At 39.0% G+C, this 14,789-nt stretch overlaps 1 protein-coding gene across 10 annotated transcripts in view; it reads right to left on the bottom strand.

Annotated features, from left to right (window-relative positions):
* The window catches only part of AFF2 (AF4/FMR2 family member 2), a 328,163-nt gene that overhangs the window by 299,904 nt on the left and 13,470 nt on the right, over positions 1 to 14,789 (bottom strand). The window contains exon 1 of one of the 10 annotated variants that reach the window (XM_040572854.1): positions 140 to 301. The exons of 8 other annotated variants lie outside the window; for them this stretch is intronic. The gene's annotated coding sequence lies outside the window, so the exon portion shown is untranslated. Of the gene's footprint in view, positions 1 to 139; positions 302 to 14,789 lie in introns of those variants that run through there. One more of the 10 variants, XM_040572858.1, reaches the window with a different exon arrangement.

Genomic DNA, 14,789 nt, shown 5'->3' with positions numbered 1-14,789 from the left:
ACCCTTAAAACAGAAAGTGGCTGAACCCAAAGCTTCTTTTAACTGAGACATTAATAAAACGGATCTTAGAAAGCCCAAAACAGGCCTTCCCCACTCCCCCTCACCCCCCCCCCCCAAAAAAAAAGTTCCTGTTGGTTACCTGGAATCATACACTGTTCTCGCACACAGGTTTGAGGTCCCCCCTCTGTACACTGAGGGTATTTTAATTGTTTAGAAAGAGCATTCATCCATTTTGTCACAGCTGTATCTCAATCGATTCCAAAGGCCAAAAGCTGCTAGCTGTACTCCAGGATGCAGTACAACTGAGGTGAAAGGAAATATTTATGTAAGAAAGTAGAGACAGATAAAAATAGCATTCTGTAGTATCTAAACGAAAGTAATAACAAAGAAAATTTTGCAGTTGTAATTGTACATAATGTCCAAATGACCCATTAGAAGACAGACATTAAAAGAAGTCAGTCACTTTACAGAAGATAACATAAAAGCATTGACCGTGAGTGAGCATAAAGTAAAAGCCGAGATTTAGAAGTTTTGTAGTGCTTTCTATATCTTTTCACACAGTGTAGTCTAATCGTGGATATTTTGAAAATATTAATGCTAGTAACATGGATGTTGCATTTCCTCCAAAGAACATACATTTGAATAACAGAATATATAATATGAGCTCTGTATCGTAATTTAATTTAACCATGAAACCAATTTCTGCCTTCAACATTTTATGTTTTACAGTATGAAACAGAACATTATTTGCTGTAATGTAGTTTATTTAACCTTAACCTTATGTGGTGCAACAGTGAATACAGATACACTCAAAATGTTAATAATGTGACACGCCAAGCTGATTAAAATTTCAATTGTGTTTCCTCCGTCTCCTTTAGAAAGTTAATGAATTAATGAATCTTTAAAGGACAGTCAGGGAGGCCCTAAAAAGAAGATGCCTTTTTGAGTAAGGAGAGAAAGTGGCAGATTACAACTTAATGGTTTCAGAATAATGGTAATTTCCCTATTTTCTTCACTTGCCTTAGCTCAGCTAATGGCTTCATTAGTGTCCACACTCTCAAACGAATAATAGAGGACCATGTCACATCCATCTTAGTCACATCACAATAAAACCGTTAAATACAATTCAGCTACCTGCCTTCTGCCAGTCTGTGCTATGAGGCAGAATTAGCAGCACAATCAATACAGAATCCTGGTATTAGATTCTTTTTCTTTTAAAAGAGAAGTGTATCATCAGGTATAATCATGTACTGCTATTTAACTGTATTGCAAATTTTATGCTAATAAGGTAACTACGGTTACTCAGAAAGGACAGAAAATGAAAGGGAAAAGATATCCTTACTTTACACCTATTGATGAAAAATAATAATAATAATAACACAGCTCTTTATTTGATAAAATTGATGGATTATCTCAAAGTCAGCACAGACATGTCAAGTTCTTCCTGACATCCCAGATACCAAATCATTTCACAAACCCGGCTAATTAAGCAGCTAAAAACCTCCTTGGCTTTAGCTACCTCTGTCTCGGGAGAAGAGATTCCACTGAACCAATTAAAATTTTTGGAACAGATTCAGTGTAACCGAATACAGCTCCAGCAAAAGGTATGAAGACTGATGCAACAAGTTCACAAACTGATCTCAGAACTCCAGAAACAAAAGGGAATTCTGACTTTTCAAATACTTTAAAGGTTTTTAATTTACAAAGAAGTTAAATTTCAATTATTTTTGATCATTAATTGTAAATTAAATTTAAGCAGCATTGTTCTTTTTAGTCATTATACAGTTTGGCTACCCTATGCAACGCAAAATTTGTTTAAGCATATTTCTCTCATTATATACATATTTCATACAACAAACAACATGCAGGCTCTAACAACAGTGGTTGAAACATGCACACTTGGCAAAATGTAATGCACACGTACTATTATCCTGTACTTTTTATCAGTGGATACCAAAGGAGCAAGCTCCAACTTCTACCTAGCTAAACTGCAGCTGGCAGCAGCACACATGTACTGGGGGGCACGGGGAATGGCCCACTTAATATATAAGGAAAATCTCAAATGCTTCAGGCAAAATTGTGTTCTCAGATCCACGGCGCAGATCCCGACTCTCGTGTTCTGCCCCTTCCTGACCCAAGCATCTAGCGCTACCAAAAGCTGCTACGGACATGTAGAGGCAGAGGTTTCCTGGATCATACCAATCTAAGGCAGGATTTTGCAGAGAAGATTTCCTGGACTGATTCCCTGGTTCTCTCCACATAACCCTACCGTAATCACATCCAACTGACGTCCAGGAAGAAACTGCTTTTGTAAATCTTAGAATACATGAAGTGTCGGACGTCTGTGCTTGTCAGCTGAATAAATTCTTCTGACAACATAAATCTGATCCCACTGAGAAACCTTTTTTAAAATACATTATTGACTAAAAATATTTATATGCAGCACTTTTGCTGTTAGCAAAGGTAATATATTAACTGCTTTGCCATTACTGCAAGTAACTTCAGGCCTAAGATAAAATATTTTTGTATGCGTGCTATATATCCCTTTTGATTTAAAACATGATGTCGATATTGTACTAAATCACAGCTGAAGTCCCAGCCTTAAACAGATCTTGAGTGACACCTGCATTCTGAGTTTTTATGAGCAGTTAAGCAATGATGAGGCCTTAATGAGAAGTACTGCTTTCAAAGTACGTAGCTATGGGTAAACATGAAATATCCTCTTTTCATATTATGACTGTTAATCATTTTAGTTCTTAGATGTTATTTTACAACAGACGGAAGAAGCACAAAAGATCTCCTACTTCTCGTCTACCCGTAGGATTCTAAAACCATACAAATAAAAATAAACTCATGGAACAATCAAAAATAGTTGGGCTACCAACGTATTTCTCAGAAGACCAGCTCACAGCAGAAGGTGTTACTCTCAACATCCCAGTCTTCAGTCTTGGCCTAAACAAATTCCCCTCAGAACAAATGTGGAAAGCTCCACAACTGCATTTGTTTGTTAGACCTCAGAATTTGCTTAAAGACATCACTTTCTATTCAGACACCAGCTTTCTATTACACATGTGCCTGCTAGGGCACTGATTAATTCTCTGACTGGGCACAGAAACTTCATCTACAAACAGGCCAAAACTACTGGTTTGTGACTCAAGATGTAGCTGCCACATCAGCATTATAGCAACAACAAGCACAGGAAAATCCAGATGTGACCTTTATTAGACATCAATTGGCCAAAGTATTTTGGTCTTTGTTTGTTTTAAATGTAACTTTAAATGTAACTTTAAACACATAATTGAAACAGAACATTTAAGAATACAACAGTAATTTTAACATTTGCTATAGGCATGCTTAAGAGTTCAGAGTTAACTTTTTTCCTGCTCACTGCACCTTTAAGATTTCTGCATCACCCCCTCATTCACTTAGCTGCCTGTAGGAAGAATATCTTATTGCAAGGTAGAAGAGGCAGGAGGGAGATTACTATTTGTAGGTAGGTTAGGCAAGAAAGATGCATTTACTACTTTCCTGTTTCAGCCAAGCAGTTTTACAGACTACAGGTCCCCTCAGAGTAAGCTTGCTTAGCATGCAAGTACATTATCTGCCTAAACTCTGCTTTTCTGATTAAAGTTTTGTATTTAATTAAAATTGACTTTAATTAAAATGCAAATATTCTAGGACTTCAACAATAAATTGTTTACACTAGACTGAGAAACAGCCCTCAAAGGCTTTGGAAAAAAATAGTTTCAATTGCAAGCTGTATATTCAAACCTCACTGCTCAGTGAAAATGGGTAAAGATCTTTTCTTCTCCTATTGGCTTGATCTTTTTTAAACAAATGGAAAGATATCCCAATTTGTATCTAGAATTCAAATAGAAAACAATCCCCAAAGTTATTGGCTGTTGAGCAAGCAATTAGGCCAGTTCAGAACATCTTTTGTGTTTGAAACAATTCCTTTAGCCAATTTTGCTAGGAAATGATACTGACACCACAAAAGAATTGCCAGTTAAATGAATGATACGCATAGTCCCTTCACTGAGTGATAAACATGTGCGTGAGCCTGTGTGCATGCAAGGATCCATCTGCATTATCCCTTCACCAGAAACATCCTGCTAGAGGTTCAAAAATAGCTGTCCTGTTTAAAAAAGAGCACAGTTTAGATACAGCAGATATATAGCCTGCTTATTTCTTTCTTTAAACACACACAGAAAGACTCTACACCCTAGGTTTTGATTTACTGCAAGCTAGACTATATGCTCTGCAGCATCAACAATACTTTTCTGTGTGAAGTGCTGGGACTCAAAGGTGAATTATGCTTATGACCAATTCATACCCATCCTCTACTGGGAATAAAATTGAGCCATTGTAGTTGACCTGACTTAAGCTCCCCAAAATACAGTTGTTCTTAAAAGAACTTTATTTCTAAAGAAACTTAAAATCAGACTTCGTAATTTTTTAGAGTACTATTATGCATGGTTTGGAAAGAAACGCACCAACTTCAAAACCTTACTACAAAAAAAAAAGGCAAAAAAGGTAAACAGTGCTTGGAAGATATTATGATTTATTAGCAAAATCCTGCATTATATTTATCGCTATTTCCCTGCTCAAATACTGAAGAGCAGTGATGCAAGCTAAATGAGAAAATGGAAGTAACATTTAACAAGTTTGAAAAATCCATTTACAGAAGCCGGTGGAACGAATCATTTGTGGAAAGTTTTTAACTGGAAGTTCTCACTAGAGTAATGGTATGAATCTGACCCCAATGGAAGTTCCATAAAGTATCCTCATTCTCTTAGAGAAAGTCTTACAAAGACCAACTCGCTATAAATTTGAATTTCCTAAATTCATTGCAGATCTGAGAAACCAAAATGAAATAAATTACCACAGTTTGACACCATCTCCTTCATCATAGTAATTCCAGATTTCAGTATAAAAGCCATTACTTAACTTGCACGCCATAATTTACACACTCTTTTACACAATAATTTTTGATCCAAGAAAAGATTCATTTTCCTTTTATAATTATCTTGTGTCAAAGTCTTTAACCTTTTCATCTGAAAACTAGAGCTGGATTCCTTCTTGAAACATATGTCAAGAGCGCCGCTCTGCTCAGCGTGCTGCAGGAAGGTGCTGGACAGAAGGGGGGAGCCGGCAGCGCTACAGGGTTGCAAAACAAGATGATGCAACTACTGAATATGGTCCTGATTCTATACAATTCAGTGCTATTTTTACAGTTTCCTAGATCTGATGAAGGACAATATTTTTAATAGGGTACACGATTGTTTTAATGTCTCCACAAGCACCCCTCTAAAGCAAAGCAGCCCAAGTACTGCTGGTTTGAGCCACGAACGGCAGAGAATCAAGCTCACTGACCTTACCTCTGGACTACTTTAACAAAGAGTACATTGTTAAATAAATCTTAACAGAGTGCACCATAGTGTCACCTACAACCAATTACCGCCATTGGTTGCTTTCCAAGCACTCCACAGCAAAACAATTTATTTTAGTGAATAAAATCCGTGTCACTCCAACACGAAGCTTTAAGTACAACATGAGACCCAACGAAACCACAGTGGCACACGGTTATTACTCGATTTGCATAACTTATACAAATCAATGTAGATTCATTAATTAGCATTTTCAGAGGCTGTCCTGGAGCCCAGGGAAGGCAGGTTCGAGCCCAAGCACACCAGCAGCCGGCCTCTCACAGAAAGCTGACAACAGGCACCAACCTGGGCACTGTGCCCTTCCCCTGATGCTAAATCAAGATTTCACTCCAGCATTTCTCCAGCAACTGACAAAAATAAGAGCAATATGTTACCTTATTAAAATTTATATTAATGTAGCCAGATCAGTACATACCTGGCTGACCTGGTATCTTTTCAAAATGGCGCCTTTTAGTCACACGTAGGAGGCCTGGCAGGTACTAGCGGCTGGAGGCCCACTTTGGGGTAGGGAGCAGATGACACCTTACCAAAAGGAGGTTTTTATGCAAAAAGGTCTCCACATTTGCTCCTGGCTTGCTCCCCGCTGTGGTGCAGGACTGAGGCTGCCCCGGCCCCTCACCAGTGAGGCTCTGTCAGGTGCCTGGGGCCGCACACAGCCGCCCCGGCCAGCAGACATCCACTGAGGCCTCTTCTCCAAGGTGCTCCGCACCACCTCAGGCTTTGCTCCTCACACACGTGGGAGCACCTGGCCATTAAGTGGCACTTAAGGTGAGCAACAATATGAAGCAGGAGGGAAAAGGCCTCAGAGAAAGCCGTAAGATCCATCACGCAAGGCTCGCTCCTGTCTCCAGTGTTGGAGGGAGAGCTGTTATGGACATCAGAGAGTAAGACCGGTGCCTAAACAACCCAAACCCTGCTGAAATATCCTGCCCTCAGGTCTGCCCCAATGAGCCATCTCTCTGGTGCTTGGGGAGGAGGCCGGTAAGTCAGGCAGTGACCCCAAACCTAGCCTCGGCACGGCAGCCACCACCCACAGCAAGGGGTAGCAGCACGCAGCAGCCTGGCTGCGCCCACCTTCCTCCATTTTGTGGGAAGGCGTGATGCTGCAGCCAGGGTGGGAAGGGTGGCTCCCACAGCTGTACGGTCTGTGCGGTCTTACGTTCGGCTTGACTGTCCAGTGAAATGAAAAAACTACTTTTAAGTGATACAGCTACATTCCTGGTTCCTAAGCAAGTGCCACTCCATTACTGGGAACAATTAGCTGTTACTTTAGGCACCTTTCCTGGGTGAGGAACAGAGTACACGTTTTCATCCTGTTCCCAGTTCACCCACTGGCAGACTTGCAGGAAGAGTCTCTAGCAATGAAGTTGCAAGCCCACCTTGGTATAAATTTCCTTTTTGAGAAGTTTCTATCTTGTTTTATCAGAGACTAGTGTCTGTGCTGAGGAAAGCCTATAATGATTTTTCTCTTTTTCAGGCTTATTCTAGAATTGCATCTATTTTGGGGTTTTGTTTAGATCTGTTGCAGCTTTCATACCGTTGATCATGTTGTTTTTCTAACCCGCCCTGAACATCTGTTGGCTCTTTCTGAGGCTGCATAATCCTGTTTGGTTTTTTTTTTTTTTTCCTTTTTTCCTTTTTGTGTGTGCGCTTTTTTCCTCTTATGTATTCTACTGCTATCAGCTGGCTGGTTTTCTTGTTTTTATTTTCAACTTACATTTTATTTAATTTGGAAAAAAAATTAAAAGCACAAATTCTCTCTACCCTCAACAAATTCATACCTGACACTGCCTTTGTTTTGTTCTGCTGTTTTGTTGGGTTTCTTGTTTGTTTGGGCTTTTTTTTTTTTTTCTTTTAAAATTGCATCAATGTAAAAAAATGCATCAATGTAAAAACTCTGCTCTCAGCAGATCTAAAGGTGGAGTGAGAAGACGATGAAGGATCTTGTTTTCTTAATGATAAAAATCAGTACGTATAAAAGATGCCAGGCTGGCAGCCCTGCAGAGAACAGAGCACACACCGTTTAACCACAACCCAGACGCACACACTCTCAGCAGGACCACTGCAAGCACTGAAAGGGGAAATAACAGTCAAACCTTGGCCTCCTCGCTGGGGCTGCCTGCGCGGGCGATAATTAGCACCAAGCGTGGGGGTGGTTTTTGTGACGTTGACACTGGGAACTGTTTGGAGACTACAATTATTTTGCATAGCCTAACAAACAGTTATCAGATGGCAACGGCTTTTGGTCACTACCGGGCTGGACCGCATTCAAACCCGAAAGAGAAAGACACGTATCTCCTTAGCCAGCAAGTCTCCTTACCCAGTGATTATAAAACAAATAAGATTTGGAGGTTGACAAGAGTCCCTTTTAGCAGCATTTGGATTATAAAATTGCTCTGACTCACTGCAGCGCATTGCTCCCTCTTAATTAACAGGGCTGAACTTTGTACATGTCTAGACTTCCTCCTGCAGAATGGCAGAATTTGGCCTTCATGAATATCATTTGAAGTCATATTATTTACAGAGCTTTTATTCATTTCAGTCATTTGTTTCAAACATTTTCCACAAAAGGAAAAAAAGCACCAACTGCTGGGCTATTTAATCCAAACTTAACAGTTTAGATGTTTTATTCAGCATTTTAAAAAGGATTGTCTTAGGGAATTTTATGTGCTGCATTTCTAATGTTAACTTTACAGATTGTAAAGTGCCTTGGGATGCACTAGCATGAAAGGCATTAAGGTATTGCACGATTTAACCAAATGTGTATTGCACTAAAAAGAATCTTTTATGAAAGTGCATACATATAAAAAACACAGCAATGTTAGTGTTTATTAAGAGAAACTCAGATTTATTTCTTCAAGCAAAACAATTTTTCTCCTCCATTGGCAAAAATGACCCCTTTTGTAAATTAAAAAATTTCCATCACTACTGGCATAAAATTGCTGAAATTTTACACCTTAGCTAAAATTTATTTTCCCACATAAAAGTTTAGTCTTTTAAAAGAAGATTGAGATTCATATGAAATCAAAACTTTTTTTTTTTTTTAAGTAGATAGGCTTCGATAGTAGTATCTACTTTTTTAAGTAGATAGGATTTCTGTTTTGCGAGTGGCTTTTTTCCCACTAGTTATTGGACTGAACCAATTAACTAGCTTGGTTACAAGATTTTATGGGTACGAAAAAAAGGATAAATCACACATTTTGATCCATGCTTCCTATTACTATCAAAAAGTTGCATTTCAAATACAAGAAAAAGCTTGTACAGCTAAATCCCTTGACATGCCTTGAAATCACAGAGTAGGCTTGTACACCAATCACTTATGAGAGAGGATTTAATGTCAGTGGGTGAAGTTCACCACAGTGAGGAGGAACAGCTTTTACACAGACAGAGCAGCCTTATCAAGGACAGGTGGGGTACTGTATCAGGCTTTATCTCCACCTTTTAAATGGGAGGGTGGATTTGATCCTTCACCGCCCCCCTCCCCGTATTCCACTTTTGTAACACCAGCATACTCAAGCTCTACAGTCTCAATCCAGAGACTACCACAGTCCATTAAAAACATCAGTTGATTTTAAAAGGCTACAGACAAAGCCCAAAGATTGTGCCATGGATTTCAACTAGTAAGACTAAACACAAGATTTAAATTTTTATGGCAAAATATATATTTATTATTCAAAAACAAAACAACAACAAAAACACTACTGGAATTTCTGTCTCAGAGACATTAGAAGGAACGAACAACCACTTTGTAATGCTAGATCCATCTTTTCATTAAAATTACATTAAAAATAAAACATGGTGAAGAAAGTCAAAGAGCAGTACTTCTACCAAGAAGGGAAGGATTAGTCGTCCTTTGCATTCTCAGTATGAAATTTAATATGACATTCACAATACATACTCATAGCTCCAAATCTTTTTTGAATCATAGGAACATTTTCTCAAAAGCTTTCAATTATAAAATAGCCCTCAAATAGTTTTGTTTCTGTAAGATATCTGCCTGTAATCCACAAACGTTTCTTACAAATACAACTGTAAGGATTCATTAGGCTTTTAAGTAAAAATTTTCAGATGATGGACCTGAAATCCAATAATATTCCCCTGTTTAAAGAAATACAATAGACCTATGCCTTCCAATTACAGTGGATCATAAAACTGAATTAAAAGATACCTTTTTTTTTTAAAAAAAAAAAAAAAAGCTAATTATGATTTTTAACTACCTCTCTCCCACCCTTCAATTACTAGGGTATTTTCAGTTACACATTTATTGCATTTTGTTTTCACACAACTGTCTTTTTTCCATCCAAGTTCAAAGTAAAACCAACCCACAGAACTTGATTTACATTTTTGCTGTAGACATCATGTACAAATGTAAATACAAGCCCTTATTAAACTCAGTGTTTTGCAAACTGTGCTCCTGTGTAACAACAGGATGGCAAGTCTCGGACTCCATGAATAGTGGTCTTGACTCCCAGATCTGATTTGAGCATCACTTTGAATATCACTGACTGAGACTGCAGCCACATATGGCATCGTTTACCACAACCTCCCCTTGTGTTTATTTTACACTGATCACTAAAACATTACAGCACAAAGTGTCGTGTTATCTCTGTATCTATCTCAATATCTATAACTACTTTCTCTTTTGTAAAAACTAGGACAGGGAGTTGTAGCCCTCAAAGATTACAGATACCCATCTTCCTAAGCCTGACTAAGCCTAAACACACAACAATTATAAGACGGTAAACAGCAGTAATTGTACACTAAATGTCTTTTTAAAGAGCCAAATGTGCACTTAAAGTTTAACTCCCACTCACTGCTGCTCTAGAACAAACAGTAAATTAGTGAATACAAAACTAAAAAATATAAAAAAAATAAAAAAGCCCTGCAGCATGCTCCTCAGGCAGGAAGTAATTGAATTTTTTTTTTTTAAACTTTGTAGACATAATGCAGGATAGCTTCAATAAAGCACTGCCTGTAGTAAAAGCATGAGATGATCTTGTAATCCAAAATAAAGTGTGACATCTGGTAATTACCATGCACTGACAGAAAAGGGAGCACCCAGAGAAACAGCCACCCTCACCCTGCAAATCAGTCCATTCTATTTTCTCAACAGACAGTTTATTACCTCACGTATTTTAAAACGGGGGTTTATTTGCACCTGTATGTCTCAGTACAACGAAGCCAGTTTCATGTCCGTTACAGGCAACTTAGGCTTCCTCTTCTCACTGGAGCAGGTGGCACGCGTGGGGCACAAAGCACAGGGCTATTTTTGTCCCACGTACACCAAAAATGGCTTTGGGGTATTGCTCCAGCCTCATCCACCAGCAGATTACTGACAGTCTTGAAACTTCGCACAAGCCTCATGACAGGCTTGCCTTTGTTGGGTTAGTGGAGATTGTTTGGGGAGGGTTTTTTGAGGCAGAGTATCCCACAGCGGGACCGAACACAAAGGTGAGTCACCATCAAGTGTGCCTCAGCTTACAGTGGGCACTAAGAGCAGAAACAGCAGCAACTGAGTTGCCCCTTTCTTTCCGACTGGAGCCCAGAGGAAGAATCTTGGTGTGCCAAGGCCTCTTGATAGGCAGAGCACAGAGGTTTTCCAGCCTTACACGTGAACGTTATGTTTACAGGAGGGAGAAAAGAATTAAAACATTTTAAAAAGTAATAAAACGTGGCTGACGTCTGACAAAAGCTGATTGCTCCTGCAGCGTGCTGCAGCATGTGTTACAGTGTGACAGCTCTCCTGACAATTAGAATGAAGAGGTCGTGTGCACTAATAGCGATGCCTAATTATGGAATATATAAAACATACTATAAATATTCCAGTATTTCCAAAGAATGTGACATTTACCACCAGAGGTATCATGTTTGGTTTTTCCATGTCTGTTTCCACATCTACACTTACAATACTGCACATTTAAACACTTTCTGGAACTCAGGAAAAGCAGCACCCAAGCAAAAAGAGGAACACTTTAATATTGGCATTAATTTGCATGGACATATGAAAAATATTTCAAAGACCTCTATGTACTACATGTCCTAAAATACCTCTAAAGTTAAATGTATATTACAGTATCCATTTTGCAAACGTGTAAAGTGATGCAGAGAGATTATCTACCCAAAAGCCCAAAGTGCTCTCGAACTGGAATTCCAGCCCTAGTCAGTAGCCGTCGGATTGCTTGTTGTTGCTATTTATTATCCAACATTTACTACTTTAACAGCACCCAGAGACTAAACAGGTTAGGCCATACTACTCTGTGCCATGCAAGTATGTGACAAATGACTACGCAGGGATTATATTGCACTACAAAAGCTGTAAGAACTAATTAGCCTTGCATAAAGTATCAGAGGACAGAGGAGAAGGGCAGAAGATATTGTGAAAAACTTAAACTCTTTTAAAGGCGAACATTTTAAGTTCCCCCAAAATCAAAGGGTTAAAATATAGATGATTATTTTGTTTTAAAGTGTCTTTACTCTGAACAGAGCAGCTAAGTAAACCAGCACCTGTCAAGTCTATTAAACCATTCTCTATTTAACCAGAATTCACATTTAGTTCAGTCAATTAATATAAGCCTTATCAGGTTCATGATAATTAGCACACTTATTAACAGCAGCAACAGCAGCAGAAATAGCGTCAAAAGAAGAGCTTTGTTGTAGTTCTGTTGTTACCACTAGAGACTCCTATCTGATCTTACCTGGTGATCTACTTGTACTGCCAAGGAGACCCACTTACTTTGCCCTTAAGCCAGACAAATTGCTGTGACAAGAAGCAGACTTAGGGTAGCTTCCATTCACAGATCACTCTAAGTACTTTACGGGTCTTGTGCTGATAAACTACTTGCTTTGCCAATTTCGTTTGGCTTATCCAGGGCTAAACTGTTTTACTTGAAGGGGAAGGATGGTGGGTTTTTTTATTTGGTTGGTTTCCCTTCCATGTTGTTGTTTTATTTAAACCGTGCATGTGTTGTAAGGTATGTGCCGTTACAGGTAAGGGCTGTTGGACCAAAAAATAATTTTTAATCAATAAGGAAAAAGAAATCCTCTTTTGCTTGCCTTTGCCCTACATAGTTATTGTGCATGTGCGCATTAGCAAATGCCGAGTTTTTAAAGCAAGTGCTACTCGGAGCAATCAATCAATAAGGGCACTTTGGGGTTGCTTTTTTTGTTGGTGGTTTTTCTTCTTTTTGTTTGGTTGTTGTTGGTTTTTTTTTTTTTTTTTTTTTTTTAAGTTACTCTTTTAATGGAGTTAAACAGCAGATACAATTTAAACTCTTCACACAGAAGATGCCCTCTAGCCTGTCAGCATACAACCAAGTATTTTGACCAGAATTGTCAAATTTCAGGTAATTGTTTACACAAATACTTTTTCATTACTCTCTTGAGCTGTAAAGTCATTGGGGTGTAATTTACAATGCAGAAGTGTTAAAAAATATATATCAACTCAAAGCATATTTGCTGATTTTGTTCCCCAATTTGAACTAGCATTTTCGTTCTCTCAAACTCAGAACCATTAAACCAAATCATAAGTCGAAATTATTTTGAGAATAAAGGCTAACAGTTAAGAATCTTTGATGAAATTAACCACTTCTTCAACAATAAATGGAGCATTCTGCTGTCCTTTGCTTATCACCGCTGTTAACTATCCAGCATTAGGTAAGAGCTGGAAAAAAAAGAAATCCATAACTTCCACTACATAGCATATTATCCAGGCAGGTGACTTTAAAGTGATGTTAGAGATGCTGTTAGAAAATCAGAGAATTTGTTAGATTCCTAGGCTTTTCAACATTCAAGACAGACTGCTAACAGTAGTTTAAGGTATCTGTTTTTGTAGTAGAAACTACTGAAACAGGGAAAATTTGCTACAAACCAGGTTGAATTATAGTGAGGGTATTTTCAGGCTACATTTTTAAGGGCATACTTGAAAGACTGGCAGAGTAATCCAGAGCTCTGATTCTTCCTTGAATTCAAAACAATGAGATACTTAAGACTTTATTCACACACCGAGAGAGAGAGAGGGAAGAAAAACATAGAAGAGAGGAAAAAAGGAGACTTACATGTTTTTAAGTGGAAGAAACACACATTTTCCATTTCAAGTGAGAACTTTAGCACTTTACTCGTGACATACAATGAAAAAAATACTTGTATATAACCCAGCCATGCCAGCAGAGAAATGAATCTGAGGGCTGTGCAATGATCTAAGAAAATCTGAATGGGCATATGGGAACAGCTCATTTTGCAAGACCTCCAAAACCAACCTACTGATAAACACCGGAGGGTGCCTGACTGCCTGCACACTCACATGCCTATTTGTTGTTGTTATTCTTATTCATTACTGAGTCATTATTATTATTTAAGCACCGACAATGCACTTGTGAACCAGAACAGATGCAAAATATCCTGTGCTAATGAGAAAATCAAAGCCTTTCTTATATTAGCAATTTCATATTATAGGATCTCTTTATTTTTGCCAATAAAGCACAACAGTAATTAATACTGCAATATTTTCTTATTGTTCACAATGAGTAAAGCAAGTAAAACTGCTCAGATTCTGCTTTGGCTCTGCCCCCTACCAGCACAAAATACAATAAATACTATTGAAGAATTCCTATTAAGACAAACAGCTGCCAAACAAAATACAACAAAAATCTCCCGTAAAAGGCTGCTGTCTGTTTATTCAGAGAGAGAGTCAGGATTGCTCACAGAAAACAGTGTGGCACTGCTCTTTCATATTTAAATACTTGTGCTGCATCTTACTGCTACAACCATCTCACAGGGCTAAGGAGGATAATTTGTTAGGTGCCCACGGGAAGGGTGCCCTGGTCTGCAGCGTGTTGCAGAGCTGTGGCTCCAGCTCCAGCTCACCTTCCTGAGCAGTATCTGGACCCAACCGTACACCACTAGCACGCGCTTTCCACCCCTGAACTTATGCTGCTACACATATGGGGAGACTGACAAATGCTTCCATCTTTAACTAGCTGCCCACAGGCAAGATGCCAGGCTGGGACATCTCCCAATAGTCGCGATTGATGGCTGCTCCAGGCTGACCCCTCTGGCAGGCCGGGGCTGCAGGGGAGGCTCTGGGACCCCCATGCTGCTGCTCGCCCAGTGTCACCGGAGCCACACGCTGGTGCACACCAGAGCTGTACCCACTTCTTTTCAACCACCCGTTTTTAAAGCAGCGCGAGGGATGTTGGAGCAGTTTTTTGCATGTAGGTTAACCTGCTACAAAGGATACTTGAATTTAGCTGAGAAAGAGGGCAGTATTCCTTTGGTAACAGCAAGCAAACCCATTCATACTCCTTATATTTGGCCCCAAAACCTACAACCGAGGGTGTACCTCCA

The sequence above is a fragment of the Cygnus olor genome, chromosome 13 (assembly GCF_009769625.2).
Source record: "Cygnus olor isolate bCygOlo1 chromosome 13, bCygOlo1.pri.v2, whole genome shotgun sequence".
In the NCBI taxonomy this organism is placed as follows: Eukaryota; Metazoa; Chordata; class Aves; order Anseriformes; family Anatidae; genus Cygnus; species Cygnus olor.
The sequence above is the reverse complement of the archived record's forward strand: the minus strand, read 5'-3'. Positions and strand labels throughout refer to the sequence as shown.